This window comes from Gouania willdenowi, unplaced genomic scaffold (genome assembly GCF_900634775.1).
Source record: "Gouania willdenowi unplaced genomic scaffold, fGouWil2.1 scaffold_332_arrow_ctg1, whole genome shotgun sequence".
Classification (NCBI taxonomy): Eukaryota; Metazoa; Chordata; class Actinopteri; order Blenniiformes; family Gobiesocidae; genus Gouania; species Gouania willdenowi.
The window spans coordinates 1331500-1348843 of NW_021145094.1; the positions used below are offsets into that span (position 1 = coordinate 1331500).

Sequence of the window (17344 nt, forward strand, 5' to 3'; positions counted from 1 at the left end):
GCACTGTGAATCTTCAGTCACTGGACAGCGATGTTGCAATCATTGCTCCAGGAACCACTCCTACTGAGCAATTTGGAAAACTGGCTGTCACTCTTCACCTCAGAGGAGGACAACTTCAGAAAATTGATGCCATTCATCCAGCATATGATCCGCTATCATATGTGCTTCTTCTGCCACAGGGCTCTCAAGGATACCACACTGAACTGATAGGTGTCACCCCAACAAACTTTTACCAATTCCACCTTCAAGTGCGCAACACTGATAATCACTTTAATTTGCTGCATCGTGGTGGAAAACTCACACAACAGTATGTATGTGACATGATGGCTAAAATTGAATCACACCGTCTCAACTGCATTCGCCACAACCAGAAATCCATCAAGACAGAAAAATACAATGTCATTGTTGATGCCCTGAGTAGTGACACTGAGATCATCCCGGGACGCCTAACCATACTGCCCCCCACGATTTATGGATCACCAAGATGGTACGCCAAAGAATTCCTAGACGCCATGGCCTTGGTCAGAGTCAAAGGCAAACCAGACTTCTTCCTCACCTTCACTTGCAACCCCAACTGGGCTGAGATTAAAAGATCGCTTTTTGAAGGTCAGCAGACCCATCAAAGACCAGACATCATTGCCAGAGTATTCCACATGAAGGTGGAAGCTCTACTCACAGACCTTCTGAAACATGACATACTGGGACATGTGCATTTGTGATGGTAAAAGAAACTCAGAAAAGACATCTTCCTCATATACGCGACCGTGGCTCAGGTGGTAGTGGGTCGTCTTCTGATCAAGGGGTTGGGGGTTCGAACCCAGTACCTGACTATGTGTCGAAGTGTCCTTGGGCAAGACACTGAACCCTAAGTTGCTCCCAGTGGTCGACTAGCGCCTTGCCTGGCAGTCCTGTCCCACTGGTGTGTGAATGTGAGAGTGATTGGGTGAATGAGCTGATATGTAAAGCGCTTTGAGACTGCTTCAGTGTGGTGATAAAGCTCTATATAAATCAAGTCCATTTTTTAGTCCATTTACCAAATACATATGCTCATCACCATGGTGCAACGTGACAATCCCAGGACCTCCACTGATATTGATCGCATCGTATCTGCAGAGATTCCAAACAAAGACAAATCCATATCTACATCAAATTGTCACATCACATGTGATTCACGGCCCATGTGGACAATGGAATCATAACAGTCCATGCATGGTTGACAGAAAGTGTTCAAAGGACTACCCCAAACAGTTGAGACATACCACAAGCTTCTCAGACAACTCTTACCCACTGTACAGAAGACGAGCTGAAGACGCACCTGGCTCTCCCATCTTAAAGGCGATAGAAGGGGCATAAATGTATCCATCAATAATGAGTGGGTTGTGCCATACAATCCATACCTACTGCTCCTATACAATGCACACATTAACCTTGAAATTGGCTGTTCTGTCTCCAGTGTCAAGTATTTGTACAAATACTTGAAGGGTCCAGATCAATGTCTTGTGAGGTTGGATGTGGCTGACCGTGAACAACTGAGATACGATGAGGTGACGCGCTATGAGTTAGGTCGGTACATCACTGCATCTGAGGCCTACTAGCGAATCTATGAATTCCCCATCCAACAAAAAAAAACGCTCGTAAAAACGCTGGCAATTCACTGAACAGGTCATCACGTTCAATAATGACGGCGCTGTCCACAACTTACTGGACGCAGGACCACCTGCAACTACACTGAGTGCCTTTTTTAAAGCAATGTCTCTACATCCACACATGGGACACATTGTGTACCCAGATGTATTTCAACACTTCACATACACAAGTAAGACATTTCAATTGCGAAAAAAAAGACTAAGTTCCCACGATTATCGCATGGCCGACACCATTGGACGCATTACAATGTTTGCCTTCAACCCACACACTGCTGAACTGTTCTATCTCCGCATCCTTTTATACCGTATCCCAGGACCTACTTCCTTCAGAGACCTCCGTAAAGTTGGAGATGTGGTCATGGACACCTATCTGGCTGCCTGCATTGCACATGGCATTGTTGACAATGACCAGAAAGTGGATTATGTTATGGAGGAAGCAGCAAATGTGACCTTTGGCCCAGCACTACGTGAAGTATTTGCCACCATGCTCATGTTTGTGCTTAGAGGAGAGCACTTGCAGTTTTGGGAAAGGCACAAAGGTGTTCTTTGTGAAGACTTCATGCACAGGACTGCAATGAATGAGCCAAATAAGAACATTCTGAATTGAGTGCTACTCGACCTCAAGGACCACATTGAAAAACATTTATTTATTATTTATTTATTCAGTTTATTTCCGACATGGTTACATTCACTTTTTTTCTTTTTTCTTTTCTTTTTTGTACATGCCGAAAAAGGAGACGAGAGAAGCAGTTTGCTTATCCGGGTCCCGTCCCCTGTTTTACCATCGCAAATTTACATGGGTTTACATGTCTCTCTGGTCAAAACATTCTTGATTTCTTCTGAACGTCCTTTTTTGTGTATTCTCATCTGTAGTCAGTGTTGTCCTCTCTATCTTTGTTCGTGTTGGCCTTGTTCCCTGCCAGACGTTGTTAGCATTCCTCCAGTTCAAGAATAGTTCCTCTTTCGAAGGTGTTTGGAAGGTTCTTCCCTTTTCATCCACAATGTCACCTTGTTTTGTCTCTACATCAAGGGTAATCCAGCTGTTGTTAGTTCTATTGGCAGTGTTGTATTTTCCACTGTCTGATGATGGGATCAGATCCAACTTGTATAAACACATCACCACATCCCAGTTCACAAGCAAGGTAGTATTTTAATGTAATATACTGTATCTTAGTTCATAAGCGTGTTTCTAACTGCTGTTGTTAGTTTTATTGGCAGTGTTGTATTTTCCACTGTTAGATTTAACTTGTATAAACACATTATTATATCTTAGTTCATAAGCAAGGTAGTAATTTCATTGTATAAAAAAAACGTGTTTCTAACTGCACATATGACAATAAACACTTTGAATTTAAATTTAATGTAATCCTTAATCACCCCACCACCTAGCAATTGAAATGAATAAATGACAGACCTTTTTTACTCTTGGTTTCACATTTAATTCGGTCTCCGTAAAATAATCACAGTCTGAGTTTTGTTTCCAGTGTTTATATAGATCTGGGTCCATATCCATGATTACCATCAGTAGTGTTGTTGTTTAGGTGGATCCTTCGTATTTTCCCAAGTTGTCCATCGTTTTGATGAGAACTGGTTTTCCGTCCTCTTCTTCCAGGATGTAAATCCTGCAGTTTTTTGACCACGTCTTCATAATCTTTCCTTCTTTTTTTATTTGGCGTGCCTTCCATGCAATGCTTGCATTTTGTTTCGTCAGGTTTTCATTGATGTACACCTTCTTTCCCTTGAGTTTATTTCTTTGCTTGAGTATTTCTCCTTTGAATTTTATATTCGTGAAGGTTATTTTTACAGCTCTGTTATCATTTTTCTTTGGCAGGAGATGGCAAGAGTTGATGTTGTCAGGGTTCAGGACAATGTCCTTCGACTTCAGGTAGTCAATGACCTGTTGTTCAATCGATTTTGTTTCTTCGTCACTCCTGGGTTTTATCTTTAGGCCTGTGATGATGACATCTTTCTCTCTTTCCTTTTGTTCCAGCTGTTCAACCCTCGCGTTCAACAATTTTATCTCTTCAGCATTTCTTTCATTCTTTTCTTTCAGTACCTTAGCTTCGCTTTGTAGTCTTTCCAGTGAGTTTTCCAGCGTCTTTTCCAACGACTTTATCTCGGCAGATAGGTTTTGTAGACCCTCGCGTATCATCTCCTTGACCTCTTCCAAACCCGAATTGGGTTCTGAAGGGCCTCCCTGCGGTTTTTTTCACCATTTTCCTTCAGTCTTGGGCCCAGTTTTTCAGGCTGTTCAGGCTGTTCAGCTGTAGCCAGCTGTAGCCAAGGTCGTGTTATCGGAGCAAAGGAAAACACGTCTGCTCTCTCCAAAGACCAGAGAATATCTTGGTTTCACACTGAGTGGAAACTTTGGACCCCCTGAGCCTAAATCACGTCAAGATCAGAATCAGACTTCCCACATCATCCAGCAGGAGACAAAGCACAACATGGAGGAACTTCACGCTCAAATTACTCAAACAGAAAACACACTTAATCCCGAGCAGCAAAGTGTTGTCAAAACCATGATAGAGAGCGTGGAACGGGGACTTGGTAAGATGACTGCGCTTGATGCAAGTGGTGGGACAGGAAAAACCTTTGTATTGTGCCACATCCTGAACAAAGTCCATGTAAAATACAAAAGGCAAAGTGGCTCTTGCAACAGCCGTGAGTGGCATCGCAGCAACCCGACTGCCAAAAGGCACCACCTTTCACAGCAGAACAAAATGTCCTCTCATTCTCACTGATGAATGCACTTGCGCTGTCGGTGAACATGACAACACTGCCACACTCATTAGGATGGCACATCTCATGGTTGTGGATGAAGTGACGATGATGGATCGCCGTGCATTAGAAGCAGCAGACCGTACATGTCTGTGGCTTCGTAGATCAGACAAACCGTTTGGTGGCATCACAATGGTCTTTGATGGCAACTGGAGGCAAATACTGACCGTTGTGCCACACGGTAGCCGAACCGAGATCATAGGACGGTGTTGCAAGAGCTCATACCTATGGAAAAATGTTGAAACTCTCAGTGTAATGTAGGAGGTCATGTCTATGACAGATACCACAGCACACTTTTTGACCACTTTGGTCAGAAACAGTTTCCTCTTTTTTTCCTCTCAAACACAGAAAGGAGCTGAGTACAGGAATTTACGACTGTGTGTTCTTCCCCCACTCCTCCTTGAAGCGCATGGCAGAATCTTTCGCTTTGTGTTCTACTTTTTCCAAGAATTAACAATGAAACATTCTAAAAGGACACAAATTTTTGATAAAAGTTTGAAATGCATTTTTCTATACTGCCACTAACTCTCTTCATTCACAGGAAATCAAGGACATGCTTAGAATAAGATCATATAATTGTTTTTACAGTAAAAGTGTTTCTAAGGAATATCTTTCACTAACTTTATATAAAGTATATCATGTTTGGTGCCAGAATAACTGGGAAAATATGATCTCTGCTTTCATCTGGTTTTGAAGGTTATAATCTAACTGGTTTCTGAGTTATATTCATATTTCTTGTTCCAAAGGATTTCTTATTCATTCATCTCTTATCACACATACATGATAGCCAAACCCACAAAACATCCAAAGCAATCCAATTGGCTCCCGAAAACACGTCGACCAATAGAATCGCTTAGACTGCGACAAAACCGAAGCGCAAATTTAAATCATTGGATTTTGGTGCTGGCTGCTAAGATGCCCACTGCAGTGTTATGTACGTCTTCTTTAATTTCTTATTTTCTTTGTAACAAAGTGTTTTCTTTCATTAGACTTTTTAAACAAGCTTGCACATCCCAGAGATAAAACCTCCTGTTCCAACTGAAGATGCTGAACCAAGAACCAAGAACCACGCCTGAAGGAGCTGAACACTGAACCACAAGAACAAAGCCTGCACACGCTGAACAAAGGCCAGACAGGCCTAACACAGGTCAGAACCAGTGGAAATCTGCTGACTGAACGAGCTGTGAAACCCGCTGAACAAGGAACAGAACCAACCAGCCTAACACAGGTCAGAACCAGGTCCAGGAAAGGACCCTTTCAGACACACTCCAGCGGTTCAGAGCCACGCTTTACTGCTTCAGACTCCTCTCGCCAGTCCACTCTGCCACAAGAGAAGGACCACTGACCACGGACCCATCAGAACCGAGGTACTCTGGATCTCAAATTCTAATCGGGCCTAAAATAATTGCAGCCACATTATTCTATACTGATCTTATAGCTCTCGCACGCACGCACGCACACACTGAAATTATGCTACTTTTCTTTCTTTCTTTACGAAGCTTTTACCTTTAAAGTGTATATACATTTATCCTTAGTTTAGTGAGCGTAGCGTTCTTTTAGCTTTATTGTGTTAGTAGGTTTTAACTGGTTTTGATTAATAAATGTTTATACGTTGAGAAGTTGTCAGTGGTTTATGAAAATATTACAATCATAAGGTTTGTTATATGGAGAGTAGATAGTCTTGACAAGAGTTCACAACCCTGGATGGCAAGGTATTAATTACTAATTAAGTGATCTGAAACACTTTAACTCGATTTCAGATGGCACCTCTTGGCAAATTACTGTAATATTAATAATTATTATAAATCTTATCACTCCTTGTCCAAGCTCATCCTCCTACACTAACAATAAACATGAGAATCTCTCAAGCTACAGAACATCAACAAGCTGAAGAAAACTTTGTCAAATTCCTCTTAGACCTTGGCGAAGCAAAAATTCCAATAGTTCCAGAAGAAGGTGAATTCGCAATTAAACTCAATTTCTGATGACAAACTAAAAGACATTGTAAATTGGGTGTATGAAGACATGCTGGCCAACATTTCCTGTTCAACGTGGCTATGTGAACGTGTCATATTATGCCCAACTAACTCTGAAGTCGACGCAGTAAATGAGTACATGACCAAGATCTTTCCTGGAGAAGAACACGTTTGCAACAGCGGTGACACAGCAGATTCCGAGGGTCATCATACTGTATGTACCCAACTGAGTTTTTAAACACACACTGCCCTTCTGGAATGCCTCCTCATCGCATTTCTTTAAAAGTTGGAATGGTGATCATACTACTGCAAAACTTTGACACATTTGATACATTATCGAAGAAATCCTGCCACACCTCTGAGTTACAAAATCTGTAATTAGTGTAAATGCTGGACGCACACTCTTAATTCCACGAATCACACTCATACCATCTGACAACATCTTGCCATTCACCTTAAGATGCAAACAATTTCCAGTGAGACCATGCTTTGCCATGACTGTGAATAAGTCACAGGGTCAATCTTTGCAGCGTGTTGGTGTTTTCAGCACAAGAGATTTCTTCAGCCATGGACAATTTTATGTTGCCGCCAGCAGAGTTGGAAGATCAAACAGACTTCGTATACTTGCTCTAGACAAAGAAACTATGAAAAAGCGACACTTTCTAAGCAATGTTGTACATACTGAAGTGCTGACTCAGTAAACCACTCTCTCAGGCCCACTCAGTAGCTGGGGGGAGGCTGGAAGCAGTGAGAGGTCCAAACAGACCCAGTTGTGGTGAAGCCCAAACAGGTTCCCACGTCTGACCCGGCTTACAGTTCTCTTAACCCTCATACTACACAGAATCTGAGAGTGTGCTTCCATTGTTTTTAACTTCTTTAGTAATTACGTTTAAAAACGTTTTGGATTTTGAAATCAATACAAATTAGACTAAACGAGACATGAGGGGGAGGAGCGTCTGAGCGGCCCGCACACTGATACTACGTACTAACACACAAACAACTAACAAACTAACCTCTAACATGGTGTGGTGGTGGGAATCCAGCCACTAAAGGACTCACTCAGTGAGTTCCTGTGTGCCAGTCCCAAGCCTGGATAAATGGAGAGGGGCACCTTTACTGTAAAACCCGCCAATTTTCTGTGTCTCTTCTCTGTGGTCGTATGTTGGATGTACATGACATGTTTTTGTGTAAGTCATTTTCCCACTGGGTTTTGTGTTTTTCTTTGCCGAGGTAGGGTCTCTGGTACATTTATTATTCATTTACCAAAGTCCAGGAAACATTGGTACAACCTTTATCTATATATCATGTTCATGTCCCATAGAATTAAAACAGGGAAATCACACGCTATTTTATTTTGCACCCACAAATATACACCTTCATAACACTACAGAGTATGTACACCTCTTTGTACATCCAACCTTCAAACACATTCTCATTTGGCCGTGATTAACTCTACTTCCGACGAGCACTGTACTAGTACATTAAATTCTAGGATAGATCTGCATAATGATAATAATCATCTTACTAGCACAAGCTAAAAATCTTTTCACAAATGATCTTTTTATGAATATAGAAAATGAGATGTTTCCTTTACTTTTTTTAATCAATTCATTAATATAAATCAAATTTTTAATCATATTTAATTTGCAGAATACCATACGATATACTGGGTTCAAAACATCGACACGATAATTTTTAAATGAAAAAAGTTAAAATATGATAATAATAATAATAATTAATCAACTAAAAATATTGTGTTTTTTCTATATATATATATTTGGTGTAGTAGAGGTGTGTGTAGATGTGACCTAATAAAGACTGTCAGTTATTTTTATGCTGCGAGAGTGATTTTTAAAAAAAAAAAAAAAACAAGTCATTGCTGATTAATGACAGTAATTAAGGTTATTTTATAAATAAAAAGCATCAGAAAGTGTTTTATTATTAATATCTTTGCTGTAGTGGATAGAGGGAGACATAATAAAGACTGTCAGTTGTTTTCAGCCTATTACAGTAACTGTTAAAGAAGTCATTGATAAGTTATTCTATTTTTTATGATTATTTACAAATAAAAACTATTTAAAAACCATTAAACAGTATTTTCTTACCATCTCATCTGTAGTAGTTAGAGAGGGACTTAATACTGATGATCTGCTGTTTTCATGTAGGAGAATGATATTTGAATAAGTTAATGATAAATAATAATAATGATGTCAATAATGACAATTCTTCACAAAACAGAAAAATATGTTTTGTTAATATATTTAGTGTAGTAGATGGAGACCTACTACAGACTGTCAGTTGTTTAGAGCAGTAATTCTCAACTGGTGGGTCAGGGTTTCCTCCAGTGCTCTATAGGCCTGGGGGGCCACCAGGCTTTTCTTGCACCCCCTGTCAGGCTAAGAGTCACTTGTTTATTTATTTTAAATAGGTTTTTTTATGGGTCAATCATGTTTTTCATACTGTGGATGGAGCTGAACATTGTTTTTTCATGAGGAGTGGTTCATCTACCTTCTATATATCTGTGCTCAGAGCTGTATGCATGTTACAGACGTGATTAGCAGAGATATATCATCAAGAACATTCCCACTGGTAAGAATAGTGTTGTCAAAAAACTCGATGCTGAATAAAGTATCAATACCAAAAAGTGATTATTGATTAATATACTCTCTCGCTTAAGTATCGATACTAACAGCACCGTGTTCATTTCTTAATGTGTCTATGGTTCATCTCCAGTTTTTTCCCTCCTCGCCTGTTTCAATTACAACTTTATTTGCTGTTGCAGACACAAAATGACACATGTGAAGCCCCTCCCCTCAGCTAATAGGGAACTATAAATCATGGAAGGTTTTTTAATTGGGAAATGTTCTGGGGACCACTGATAAGGTGTGTGTAATCATTATGGTCTGGAATGATGTCATCAGGATCATTTAAATAAGGTTTTGATGAACTTAATTTAAATAAACCTAAACAATAAACCTGATCAGATTCAGTAAACCATTGATCCCTGAGGGGAAATATGCTGACTGTGACATTAATGTTGTTCTCATGCATTTTTATGACATAAATAATTAAAAATGAACAGTCTTAAATCTACCTTTTAAATGTATCTTACTTAATTTTTTGACATACATTTTTGTTTAATTGTGTTTTTTTTATTTTTTTTACAAGTATTATATTTTTTTCTTCTAAAAAAAATGGAATTTTTTGAAAATTCCGTTTTTTGGAACTTGGAAAAAAATTTAATGGAATTTTTTATTAAAAAATAAAATGGATTTTATAGTGCCTCATCATAACACTGAGTTAGCTGATGTCAGCTCGGCTGCAGCATGGCTAGTGCTGCTGCTGAGGGGCCTGAGCAACCAGTTTTAGTCAAAAACGAGAAGGGAAAATTTGCTAAATTTTGTTTTACTTTCTCAAAAAATTTTGTTAGTTTTTTTATTTACAGGTGCTGCTAAATTTTGTTCTACTTTCTCAAAAAACTAAAATAGTTGTTGTTTACAAGTGTTGTTAAATGTTGCACTACATTTCACTTAATTTAAAAATACTTTGTATATGGTTCATAATTTGTATTTTCAACTTTATCAAAGGAAATTATGCTTCTAAATTTTTGTCTTTTTTTGCCCAGTGGAATCAAAAATGGTATCGAGTATGAAATTCTAGTTTCGTGACAACCCTAGGAAAGAATACGTCCTTGTTACCGGGAGCTCAGCGCTCTTACAGGGAGCTCAGCGCTCTTACAGGGAGCTCAGCGCTCTAACAGGGAGCTCAGCGCTCTTACAGGGAGCTCAGCGCTCTTACAGGGAGCTCAGCGCTCTTACAGGGAGCTCAGCGCTCTAACAGGGAGCTCAGCGCTCTTACAGGGAGCTCAGCGCTCTTACAGGGAGCTCAGCGCTCTTACAGGGAGCTCCTGGTAACAACAATGTGACTGACACATAAGACTGGGCTAAGCGCTAATGCTAACCACTTCATAAAAGGAAGAGACTATAGTAAAAACTACACATCTTACTATCATTAAACCACAGAGAGCCACAGATTTATTAATGGTCAGATTTAACACTTTTATGGAAAGATAAAAGCTAACATGTCACACTGAGTGTGAAATAAATTTTGGCATAAAACTATCATCACTATTCATCTGTCCCAACTTGAAATGCAATGTTTTTAATTATATTTCAAGTGTTTACAGACAAAGCTGGTCCCATTAGACAGCAGTGTTTGGAATAACGGCGTTTAAAATAACGGTGCTAGCTAACGGCGTTTGTTTTTCAGTAACGGGGTAATCTAACTAACTACTTTTTATGCCGATACAACGCCGTTATCATTAATGAACGTTCAATGCGGTGCGTTACATGCATTGATTGAATAAACTGTGATCTGAAAGCATCCCTGGCTTCTTACTCAGCTGTTGTGAGGAGGCGGGTTAAAAACAAGGTGAGCGATTATGATTGGCTAAGGCGGAGTCATGTTTCATGGTAGCCAATAGGGCTGTCAACGAATATTCTAAATTGGAATAGTAAAAAAATATTAAAATTCGAACGTGAAAATTAATATTCGAATATTACTAAAAACATTATACATATCTACAGTATATATATATATATATATATATATATATATATATATATATATATATATATATATATGTTATGGGAAAAATACGCCCACGGTAGGTTTTTATATAGTTCAATGGGTAGCAGGCACAGCTGTCTGCTGTGCTAGCACTGCTTGAGAGGTCAGAGACAGGTGGCAGGAGTGACATCAGGTGCATATGGAAGACGACAGAAAGTTCAGAGCCCAACTCGACCGCAGCAGTGAAAGTGATTTTAACCCAAACACGTCTAAATCGCCACAGATCTGGAGAAGCGTTATTGTCAGGAAAAGGGTGCATTTATGCTGCTTAAGTTACCTGGATCCACGCTTTCATCTCCTCGTTCATTTGAAAGAGGAGCAGAGACGGCAGGTGGAGGTGGCTATTCTGGAGGAGATGAAACAAGTGAATGTGGCCAAAGGCACAGGCAGTGAGGCCGCTAGTGAACAACCCTGTGATCAGCAAACACAACCCGCTGAGAAAACTGCGTTATCTGCTATGGGGTGTCTCTTCAGAGACACGTATTGCACAGACAGCCCAGACCAGGAGGACATCAGCCTGCTGCTTCAAAAAGAGATGTCGATGTATGAACAAGAATCTCCAATTCCTGTCATGTGGTAGAAAGCTCTGGGAGATACCCTCACATCGCACAGATGGCAAAGAAATATCTTTCCATCCCCGGATCATCAGTGCGCTCTGAACGCATATTTTCCACCGCTGAGAATATAGTAAATAAAGAGATCAGCACAGGCCCCTTCAAATGTGGACCGTCTTGTGTTTTTGGTAAATAACCTGTAGGCCTGGAGGCCTGATCCTACGCCAGTGATAGCACAGTCAGTTTTGTTTCCTTTTTTTATACAAGCACCAAGAATGTAAGTAGCCTTTTTCAGTTTTAATAGCACTTCATTTTACATGAACCTCAGGGTATAAGTTATTTGTATAAACAGAAATATTACTAAAGTGTAGGCTACTGTACTTGAGTGAACTGATATTCATTAATAAAGTAGGTAGAAAAGTTCCATGTTTACGGCAGCTCGCTCGGAACGTTCAGTTCTATACTGTAAAAAATGTTTCTGAAGCCTGCTACATTTGGTTATGTGTAGAGAGCGTGAGTGTGCGGGCAATTATACGTTCAAGGTTGTCAAATGTTTTAACTTGAATATAAAAAAAAAAAGTAGTGAATATGTCTCTCTCAAGATTTTTTGAGCAATTTTGACAGCCCTAGTAGCCAATCAGAGCCAGTGTTTTTACTCATGTGACCACACACACACACACACACACACACACACACACACACACACACACACACACACACACACACACACACACACACACACACACACACACACACACACACACACACACACACACACACACACACACACACACAACAAATTTGATGAATCAGCAGAGATGGTGAGTGTGGAGCAGTCCGAGCAAAAGTTGTTATTTTTAAGGTAACGATACAAACACTACTTTAAACTAATTATGGTCAAAAACAAGAACGTACATGTGAAGTGTTCATTATATCCAGGAGTGAAGACTTTGTCCACATCTGTTGTAAACAACTCTAATTTAATGAAGAACCTCACAACGACACACACATCTAAAAAAATATGAATTATTTGACATAAAGCAACTTTTTTTTTTTTAACTAACGCAAATAGTTACTTTCCGCAGTTACTTTTATTATAGAGTAATTCAGTTACTTTTTGGAACAAGTAGTGAGTAATTATAACGAATTACTTTTTTAAAGTAACGTTCCCAACACTGTTAGACAGTAATGTAAATATTGTGATTATTACACCAGAATATCCCATTAGTATACTCTCAAAATATATATGATTAAATAATCAAGTCTGATCTAGTTTATTTATAGTAAATCAGTGATATTTATCAACCATAACTTTATGTAAATCATCATCAGATATAAAATAAACTAGATTCAGCAGCAATAAAAACATTATTGTAGTTAGTTTTGCTTTTCATGTGCTGTCCACAGGGTTATTGGTGTTATTGTTGACGCTTCCTTGGTGGGTGACTTTGTAGATGGTCCCTGCCCACTAGGGATGGGCGATATGAATACAAAATGATCCCGATAATTTCTGGTATTTATCATGATAACGATAAACACCACGATAAATAAAAAATTATAAATAAATAAAATAATTCCCAACTTACAGTGTAAACAGGATCCTTACAAACACAAATAAATGTTAATACGTCAACATTAGACACATTTAAAAAGGCTACAATAACTGCTGACTCAGAGTTCATGAGCTGATATTTTATGGAATATATTAGTGCATGTGGATCACTTTAAGTGTTATTGTAAGTAATTAATTTATTCCCTCACATAAAATGATATTATTTTCTAAAAAAAAAAAAAAAAAGCACATGAAAAGCAAAAATAACTCCATCAGTGTTTTTACTGTTGTTGAATCTTGTTTCATTTATCTTATGAGTTTCATAAAGTTATGGTTGATAAATATTTCTCTGATTTCCTAAAATTAAACCAGATCAAGCTGATGATTTAATCATTTAATGTAATAATATCAATAGTTACATTAGTCTAATAGGACCAGCTTTGTCTGTGAACACATGAAATATAATTAAAAAATATTGCGTTTCACAAGTTGGGACGGATGAATAGTGACATTAATATTATGCTAACATTTATTTCACACAACGTGTGACATGTTTAGTTTTCATTCTTCCATACAAGTGTTAAATCTGACCATAAACAAATCTGTGGTTTTATGACAGTAAGACGTGTTCTTTTTACTTGGTCTATTATTTATATGGAGTAGGGATGTAACGATTAATCGTGAGGCAGTTAAAAATCGATTCATTTGTGTCAAGGGCTATGTATATAGGTGTTCCTAGGGGGACCGATTTGAGTGTGACACGGACCGGAGCTAGAGCCGGCTGCAGTAATATGTATGCTGAGAGGCACGAGGATAAATAAAGAGCAACTGAGAAATAACAACGTCCATTCTGTATGCGTTAAGACGGAGTAAAGGGAACAGAATGAAACAATAGGTATCACGGTTGATATCGATTTTCTGAACATTGAATCGCAGTACTTTTTTTAACCAGCAGAGGGCGCTATCCACAATTGTAGGCGGCGGGCGGAGTCTGCTACTACTTTCTTTCTGGCCGCCTTCTACTCTTAAATATGTTTATAAATGATTCCATACCCCTTTAGCACCGAAATAATATCTGTAATATTACTTGAATATCTGTAAAAGTCACGTTTTTCTATTAGCTCTGTCTGCTAGCATAGCATCTCTTCTTCACTGCAAAATATCTGCATGCCAACCGACCACTGTGTTACCAGCGCCCTCTGCTGGTCCAAACAAATATGATGCAAATCAGTGCAATCACGTTTTTTTTTTATTTTAAAGTCCAATTGTTAAGGCACAAAATACATTTTCAGTTGCACTTTTAAAAGAAAAAGAACTTTTATGCAGTTTTGCATTGTTTATTATAGAACCAGAATTTAAATTAATAGGCTTCATTTTCATTTGTATTATTCCTTTATTTATTTCATTCAAGATTTATTTTTAGTTCAAAAAAAATCTTTTTTTTAAAAGCTTTATTATCTGTGGACCCTTTGTTATTTGGTTATTCTGTTTAAAAACCAAATCAAAATAAATAAACCATGTGGTTATTTTTGTTTTACACAAATTCATCATATGCCCCTTAAAATATGTTTTTATACTTGGTTATATAACAGTGTGGCATCAATAACATGTCATTGTAATAATAATAATAATAATAATAATAATAATAATAATAATAATAATAACATGCCAGTGACACTTTTTTCTCCATCTGGTTACAGTTTGTTACAGTGAAATCAACTGTTTTTAAAGCCATATTTTTGTATTATTAAAAATGTATTACACCATAGTAATTTAAATAAAACTATAGATACTTTTTATCACTCACACAATTCAAAGTTTAACACTTAGTTCAATGTTACAGAATGGTGTTTATATTGTTTATTTAATGCCTGAAAGACCTTAGAAATAAAATGGTTAAATCATATTTCTGTTGTTTTTAGTGAGCTGATAAACATGTAAATGATTGTGTGAGGTGATCATATGATATCACATCATATCCATCACAGGCTTGTGAAACTAATCAAATTTGTATCGTGACAAACATCGTATTGTGATGAAGCTAATGATTTACACCCCTACTAATAACTATATCTCTAACTCAAGTAAACAAACATTCCATTTATTTTCATGCTCAGTTATTCTGTTGTTATTTGTTGCTATGATAGTTTCTAGCGTATACTGATGATAAACTCTATTATTAAAGTGTTTTAAACATATATTTGATATAGTTTTAGCTTTAAAAACACACATTTTACCCAGCAAGATAATCAGATTCAAAAAGTGTTTACATTTACCTTCAACAACACAAAATATTCTGTGGTGTGATTCACAAAACAATATCTATAGACCTTAACCATGACTGTACATTGACCCAAAACTTAGCCACATGTGGACTAAAATAAAACACATGCATCAGCCACTGCTTGTTGCACTAAAACTAGGGATGTAACGATTAATCGTAAGGCAGTTAAAAATCGATTCATAGGTATCACGGTTGATATCGATTTTCTGACAATTGAATCGCAGTACTTTTTTTAACCAGCAGAGGGCGCTATCCACAAGTGTAGGCGGTGGGCAGAGTCTGCTAATACTTTCTTTCTGGCCGCCTTCTACTCTTAAATATGTTAATAAATGATTCATTGCCTCTTTAGCACCGAAAGAATATCTGTAATATTACTTGAATATCTGTAAGTCACGTTTTTCTATTAGCTCTGTCTGCTAGCATAGCTTCTCTTCTTCACCGCTAGATATCTGCATGCCAACCGACCACTGGGTTACCAGCGCCCTCTGCTGGTCCAAACAAATATGACGTAAATCAGTGTAATCACGTTTTTTTTGTTTTTTTTTTAAAGTCCAATTGTTAAGGCAAAATACATTTTCAGTTTCACTTTTAAAAGAAAAAGAACTATTATGCAGTTTTGCATTGTTTATTATAGAACCAGAATTTAAATTAATAGGCTTCATTTTCATTTGTATTATTCCTTTATTTATTTCATTCAAGATTTATTTATAGTTAAATTGCATTGTTTTGAATAGTTTATCAAGGAATTATTTTGACAATGAAAAATAAAAGGAAAATCATACAGTATTTTCTAGTTTTTTTCCCAATAAAAAAATATGTCTACAGTCCCATTTTGTAAAATAAATCGTGAATCGAATCGTATCGGGAGTTGAGTGAACCGTTATATCCCTAACTAAAACATTTAAACATTTTGCAAATATCATGTAAGTTGTCGACTGATATTTTTGAAAGACTACATTTTGTTGAATTCTAAAAAAAAGTGGGTTGTGATTTAATGACTGTGGCAAAATGTGGGTCACAGGGTGGGACCAGTTGAGAACCCCTGGTTTACAGGATAACAGATTAAATTACTATTTAATTACAGTACTGGTTATTTACAAACTTTAAATAAAATAATAATGTTCATTCATTCATTCATTCATTTTCAGATCATCTTATTCCTGTTCAGGGTCGCGGGGGTCTGCCAGTGCCAATCTCCAGCTCTCATTGGGCGCAGTAAAATAATAATAATTAAAAAAATAATAATAAACAGTATTTGTGTTAACATCTCTTTTGTAGTACTTAGAGGGGAAAATATTAATGATTGCCTGTGGTTTTCAGAGTTTATCAAAATGGTAGAAAGTCACGTTTCATATATTTATATATATTTAAAAGGGCAGACACAACAAAGACTGTCAGTTGTTTTCATGGTACTACAGTTATTTTTTTTTAAGTTATTACTAATTAATGACATTAATACTGGATATTTATGAAAACATAAATCAGATAAAGTAACTGTATTAACTATATTTGCTGTAGTAAATAGAGAGCCCTAATAAAGACTGTCCACAGGGTTATTGGTGTTATTGTTGACGCTTCCTTTGGGGGTGTGACTTTGTAGACGGTCCCTGCCCACTCCTTAGCTCATTAACATAAAGTGTGTTTTTCTGTAGTTTGTTCTCTGTGTTCCCACTGAGTACACACAGGTTGTTCCACCTTTACATCGTCACATATTGATAGAGAAATGTGAGTGTGAATGAAGTGGGTCACCAGTTAAACTAGTCTCCAGTGTGTGTGTAACAGCGGATGAATGTGGTGAGTGAGTGAGTGAATGAATGGAAACACACGGAGTGTTCTAACCTCTTCCTTCACAGAGCACACATCTGAAAACTCCTCCGTTTTCTTCTTCTCCGCTTTTCTCCATCTTTGGAGCAAACATTCCGTCC

The 17344-nt window shown here is 37.6% G+C and overlaps 1 pseudogene; it reads left to right on the plus strand.

The window, feature by feature from the left end:
* The first annotated feature begins 323 nt into the window (after window positions 1-323).
* LOC114459607 (uncharacterized) lies at window positions 324-10314 on the plus strand (annotated as a pseudogene).
* The last annotated feature ends 7030 nt before the right edge of the window (window positions 10315-17344 follow it).